This window comes from Chrysoperla carnea, chromosome 1 (genome assembly GCF_905475395.1).
Source record: "Chrysoperla carnea chromosome 1, inChrCarn1.1, whole genome shotgun sequence".
NCBI lineage: Eukaryota > Metazoa > Arthropoda > Insecta > Neuroptera > Chrysopidae > Chrysoperla > Chrysoperla carnea.
Window position 1 is genome coordinate 136159793 of NC_058337.1, and position 7632 is coordinate 136167424.

Genomic DNA, 7632 nt, shown 5'->3' on the forward strand with positions numbered 1-7632 from the left:
ATGCTTGGTTTTGGTTGGTCTTAAGAACTTTCTAAGCTTTCTACTAAAATAATATATAATGCTAAAATAAACATTTTCCTAAATAGATTATTATTAATAACCCTGTCAATATAGTTTTGTAAACATATAATAATAAGTGTCTATAATTAGTTTCTATTGACGTTGTAAACTTTTGATCTGTTCTTTTATATAAATATACAGGATGGAACATTTTAGTAAACCAATCAAAAAATGACTTAAACAAAAATTGCAAGTGGGCATTATGTTCTGACATCAGATTGAATCTAGTTCTTCAGGTTGCTTTAATCGTCAATTTAGATTCTAAAAGGTAGTACAGAGATAGAATAACATTTTCAATCAGAAAGTGGATCCTCATAAAAAAACTAACATTTTTTATTTAAAACATTTTTTTCGAAAATCGTTACCTTTCGAAGGAAATACGACTTAAAAATATGTCAGTATTGCATTTTATTGAAAAAAAAAACACACACTAGGTACAGAAAAATGCTTTAATTAAAAGTTCCCAAAAAAAGTTGACCTCAAAACCTATTTTCAAGGTCATTTGACCTTAAGCTTACAAACATCCATAAAAATTTAATACAATAAAATCTGCATGAATCCATGCTAAGTTAACGGTTGTACGTTTGTAATTTATCTCTTCGGAAGGTGGGAAAAAATAGTTTTTACGAAAAACCAATAATCTTGTTTTTAAAACAGGTACCTACACATCAATTTTGTAGAACAAAAACTTGTGTCTGCCAAAAAAGATCTTTTACCCCAAGAAGATCCGTTTTTAGACAATTCTACCAAGAAAGCTACCATCTTTGATATTTTCGCGTAATGCTTTCCTTTTCGTTATTTTTGAGTAAATGGTACTTTGTTTTTACTTGGTATCACCAAAAGACACGATCAAATTTTCGAACAAATCACTCTTAATTTGTCTCCCCGTTAATAAACCATGTTTTTACGAGATAATGATCCAATATTGACTCAATAATTTTCACTTTAATACGTTTTAAACAGGTTATCGTTGTGTTGTCATAAAGCTAGAAGTGTGTACATAAGCCGTGAAAATAAATTTCAATTAATTTGAATTTAGCATAATAAATATTTAATTTTAATTGATTTTTAACCCCCGACTAAAAAGAAGGAGTGTTATAAGTTTAACAGGTCCGTGTATCTGCGTAGGATGAACTTTTTTAGCCATGTTTCAAGTGAGCTTAGGGTTCCGTATCCGATAACAACTAGAAGAGAGATTATGTTCTTCTTACGGATAACCAGATTTAAACATAGATAGAAAACACTCTCAATTAAATTACCTTTAAAAAAATTGGTTTATCCGTTTAGGAATTACGAAGACACAATCGGTTCTCCTAAACGGATGAACCGATTTTTTGGCTTGTTTATAAGGTAATTTGATGGAGAGTTTTTGCAGATATTATCCAAGTTCAAGTATAGGGTTTCGTACCCGATACCAACTTTAAAAGAGGTGATTAATATTTAACGGTTGTGCCGCTTTTCTTGAATTATAGCCACAAATGAATCGCTCTTATCTGATTTTGTGTCGGGGGTTTCTTTATATTTTTAATTTAATTTATTAATTTTAATGAGACACCTCCATGTTTTTTAATATGCTGAAGTACATTTGCATTTTCGTTTTGACTTTTTCAAGAGTACCTATATATTGATTATTCTCCTTGAAGCAAAATGTTATCAATTTACTTGAAATAGATATCAAATATTCAATTCAATAGATATTTATTAATTATTTATGATAGAATTAGAATTGAAATATTGAGAAAAATAAGAAAATAAATAATAGACGAGCCAGACATTTTTGCCTCTGGTCTTTGATAGATCATTTTTTTTACTTTTAATATTGAAATAAATCGTAAATAATTCAAATTTTTCCTTACTTTTCAAGAATTTCCTCAAAGTTTTATAAAAAGATAATTGGTAAAATTTGCTTAGATTTCTTTTTACAGCGTTTTCAAAATCGCTCACATTCTGCTGTCGCATTCTGTATACATCATACTTTTGACGATGTATGATGTATACCCATTTAGAATATAAAAACGATTTTATAAAAATTTGACGAGTTGGTTTTAAAAGTGGTTCATTTGTAAACCAAAAATGAAAATCTTATATTCAACCTGGGAAATAAATTTTGATATTCTTGAAATTCAACTGGGAATATATTTTACACGATGTTTAAAAAATATGTATTTGAAGTTTGAAAATTGCCATTAACGTCAAGATTTTCCAAGCACAATGGAAAAAAACACAGTCTTTTTGACAATTTTTCATCATTGTTAAAATAAAATCATAAAAAGTGAAATTTGTTTGTCATTGCATGTGAATTTTGATTTCGTGAAGAGAAACTGAACAAATTTCGTTGGTTACTGCACCATGTCATTTATAATTTCAAGCTGTAGGGATTTTCGTCTCTAAACTTTCATACACGCCGAATGTATATTTCGCTGATTTCATGATTCCTAAATTGAACTAGTTATACCAAAGGATTACGATTTTTGAACACTTTGTTGAGAACTATAAAAAGAGAGTGCATTGTCCTATCAACTGTTTTAGCTCTTTGAAGTTTTGAACACTTTTTTATTACATTTTTACTAAAAAACTTTCCTACTTGGTATTTTAAATTTGGTATAAAAGATAGACAACGTCTCGAAAATGTTGATGTCAAGAGAGCTGGATTTTTAAAATTTCTTTTTTTATTGAAATTAGTTAAAAATGAATTACATCCGGCACCTAAAGGAAATGTCATGGTGTTTTTTTACCATGTATATATGAAACATATCATAGTATATTAAGTTTAGTGGCAAGTTTGTAACGCTTAAAAATATTGATGCTATGAACAAAATTTTGGTATAGGTGTTCATAAAATCGTCTAATTAGTTCATTTCTCGTTGTCTGTCCGTCCGTCTGAAAGATATCAAACTAAAATTTTTTACAGCGTGTTCAGGGCATAATAACGAGTTCGTAAATGGGCAGCATAGGTCAATTGGGCCTTGGGTCCTTAGGACCCATCTTGTAAACCGTTGGAGATAGAATAATATCACGTTTTCATGCTCATTTGAAAATGCAGTACTTTCGGTAAAAGCCGTAGAGAGAACGATTAGTAGACTCAAGAAAAGAAAGCCACTCACGAGTTTCAAGTATGTAATAATCATCCATCAAAAAGGGTGTCGTCCCACGGACAAGTACTTCATTCGTGCTTTAGTTCAATAAGACATATCCGAGATTCATTCGTCGTAAGTTAAACTGAGGAAAACATAGACAACTCTCGTACTAATAAATTTTTCATATTGACTGTCTATTTGGCCTCACTAAAGAGCCTTTTCCTTGTATTATGATACGGCATTACGTCATAATGTATATTGTAATGATTATAATAAGATTGAAATCAAAAATGAGCAAACAAGAGTAAAAAAAAAATGAAAAATACTCCCTTAGGGTTAACGGAGAGTAATATAATAACTTTATTAAAAATTTTAATTTTATTTATACGAATACGTTTCGCAATTCTACATTTATTTATATACTTTCTTTTTTCAAACCAAAAAACCCTATTTTATTGTTTGGATAAAATCTTTCGCCTACGTTAACAACAAAAATTGTATTGTTTACGTAATTATTAATTAATATTTTAATATATCATATTCCTTCTCAAAAATGGTAAAAGGTTTTTAACCCTACATTTGAAATAGTTTCTCTATGACTGATCAGTCATCACATGTTCTCTTCGTAAACAATGGAAATTACGTAAACTAAATTTCAGTTGACAAGGCACACGACTCGTTTTTCTTCATTATTAATCATTTATCAATTTTTCAAAAGTCAGGCAAAAGAATTTAGATATTTTTAACCATCGAACAAAAGAAAGGGGGGGGTATAAGTTTGACCGCTATGTGTGTGTGTGTGTGTGTGTATGTGTCTGTCTGTCTGTCTGTGGCATCGTAGCGCCTAAACGGATGAACCGATTTTGATTTTTTGACAAACTTTCATCCCATTTTCACAACCTTAGGAGCTAAATTTCCAAGAATCCTTCGTTAGAGCTAGCCTACACTGTCAAGGAAATCCTCATTTTTCCAAATTTTCACGGTACTAGCGCCAGAAGTTTCGCTGTGTGTTGATATGTTCACCAGACCGTCAATTAGACAAATGTGGGAAAAAATTTGAGTTTTATTCAGACACTGTAGACTAGCACCAACGAAGGATTTTTGGAAATTTTACTCGTAAGGTGGAGAAAAGGGGATAGAAATTTGTATGAAAATTAGTCATTTTTGAATCAATTATGGTTTCAAATGGTCACCGTAGTAGTCGTTTTTATATTAAAAGCTACATTATTTTCCAAACCGGTTCAGTTTGGAAAAGGCTTTAATGAAAGAGGCAATTTAATGGAGAGTGTTCTTAGATATGTTTCAAATCCGAGTTTAGGGTTTCGTAACCGAAAAATTTGTAGGGGTTTTTTAAATTTCGTAAATTTCACCTCTTCGTTTTTTGCAAAAGTCGTTTCTAGTCAAGTGAAAGTAGCTTTTGGAATCATAGGCAGTATAAAAAACCAGACAAAGCCGAAGAATTCTTAAAATCAAACTATTTTCAAGGAATGCATGACTTTTTTTCTAATGGCCGTAGATTTCTAAAACCAAGTTCTTCGGAAGTCCAATCATCAAAGCTTATTAAATAATTTTGAATTTGTAATCTGGTTTTTGAATTAAAAATTTACATAATTTGGATAGAAATAAAAAAAAATTGAATTGTTCGATAATCCTCCTGTATGAGTATTCGATTCGAATAAATTCGATGAATATTATCGATGAATTTTTATTGATATTTATTTCCAATAAGGATTAGACAAACATGAATAGTTTTTCGAAAAATACCTAACATTATCTAAAATAAATGACTATTGAAATAAAATATTATGAAAATTGGAAAAAAAAACTATTGAAACATCTCGGAACCTTCATGTTACCTGTTTTTAGGTAGCAGATAGAAATAGTGAAACTGTTCGAATGCTGTTTTGTATACACGTAAGAAATGTCATCAAAAGACACATTTTTCGAATTGCAGTTTTTGCAAGTTTGCCTATTTGTCTACTTAAGAACTTACAAATTAAAAATTTTTTGCCCGTCAAATAAAGTTGAAACTTTTTGCAGGAATTAAATGTTGACTAAAACTGATAAATTTTAAATTATATCTTAAAAATTTTTCTACAGATTTTGCTTAAAAGCACCTTAATAAATCCTTTATTTATGACGATTTTTTTGGTACCAAGAAAACGGTTCGTGACCGTCCTATTAAAAAGATCAACAAAAAACACATTATAGATATGCACCTGTGTGTGTATAATTTGTATATGTATACATAAATGTATAAGTATTATATACAGTTACGCGTCTGTTGGCAAAAATATATAGCAGCTTGTTTTTATGCAATTGACCATGAAGGACATTATATCTGAAAATAGTTCAAAGAATACAAAAAAGTTTTTATTATGCATACAGACGATCGTTGAATTTTACAGAAAAATAATTTGGAAAGCCATTGGAGTGTTGAAATATCTTCCAACTTGTGATGTATATGAAGGTAAAAAAAAAAGTTAAATTGAAAAATTTTTCATATGAAAATTACCTGAGGGAAAATCAAATTTTATTATCACATGTCATGATAGTGTTCCCTTTACAAGTTGAAAACTTATCAGAATATAAAATTAGATTAATGTCAATCACTACCAGTTAAAAAAAAAAAAAAATTTCGCTTATCCGAAAAAAATAATAATATTTTGTGACCATAAGATATTCTTAGTCCGTCAAATGCCATCACAAAATACACCGATTTCATACTTTCCTGCTTCCAGAAAGGCGAACAATATTGCTTAAAAAATCCACTGTTGTTTCAGGATTTTCACATAAATCTATATTTTAAAATTGTTAGGAATTCTGCAGTCATTTTTTCTGCTGTGTCTCAATATCATTTTTCGAAGCTCTAACATGGAAGACGATGGCAAAAATTACTACCACCAAGGATTAATTTTACGGTATTTTAAAAAGCATACTTTTACATACTTTCATACAAACTTTCATCCCATTTTCACAACCTTAGGAGTTAAATTTCGAAGAATCCTTCGTTAGAGCTAGCCTACACTGTCAAGGAAATCCGTCTTTTTATTTTATTTTAGTAGACGTTATTTTTGATGATATGTGGATGTTAAAAAGAGATATTTTGGAACTTCCGCGAAAAATTGTCCAAATCTGATCATAGTGAGTAATGTCAGAAGTGTATCAAGTTGGTACATTTCTTGATGACATTCGACGGACTATAAAAATATTTATTATGTTATATTTTGTTGATAAATTGAAAACCGTTATTAAATACATGATTTAAAAAATAAAAATAAATAACACTGTGAGTGGCGTTCGCAGTTCCGAGTACAGCATATCAATTTGTTCACCTAAATCACACAATTAAGCTTTTATGTAATTGGAGATTAGTGATATTTTTATTGTACCTATTTTTATTATTGTTTTCTGTTAGAATTCCGTTACAAATTGATTTCAACATAACTTTCAATAAAACATCGTACTCTCCTTTGTACACCTGACTTGATAGTTTCTTTATTGGGAAAATTTTTTGCTAAATATATTTTACATTATAGAGATAAATAGGTACCTTTTAATATTTAGAATTGAAATTTTATTAAAAAATATGGAAAAACGTGCCAGTAAAAAAATTCGTGCGGAAATATCATCCTTCAACGGTTTTCTTCATACAAGGAGAATAAAAATAAATGAAGGAAATGATATTGAAATAAATACCACAATACTGGAAATAAAATTGAATATTAAGAATTTCTATAAAAAAAAAAAAAAATTTATAAACATACTACAGACTACATTTCGCTAAATATCGATATTTCGATTACAACGTCATCATCGTCAGTAGCTTAATAATATAAGACACGGTTATTAATGGAATTTTTCAAACCCACTAATAGTACAAGAGAAGGTATAAGGTCGGACATCACCCATCTAATAATAACCCGATGAAATCATGAAATTTTATTGATTTTTAAGCAATCTTATCGTAGTTTTTCTATCGAAAAGTGTTCATGGAGATATTTAATTAAATTAATTTTAATCAATTTTTTCCGTGAATGATTATTTTTTTCAGGTGATATCAATTTCGATTGGTTAACTGATCGGTATAGACCTGTTCCTACCATATGAACAGGTAAGTCAATATAGGTATCTACACCGATTTGATGCACAATAACGAAAATATTATGCAAAAAATTGATTAAAATTTAATTAATTAAAAACAGCATGAACACTTTTCGATAGAAGAACTTTGATAGTGTTTAAAAATCAATAAAATTTCATAAAAAATATTTCTCATCAAGTTCATATATATTTCTCATCATATAACGTCCCTTAGACCATAAAATTTGTTGTGAAGTGCTACAAAAAGTTTGCTAGTCTTTTCGATTTTGTGATAATTTTTGTATTTCTATTCAATGGTTGTAATGTGTTATATGAATAAATTTAGCTACTGACAATGGTTGCGTTGCAGTCGAAATATTGATTTTAGATGAAATGTTAGTCTGTTGTGTTT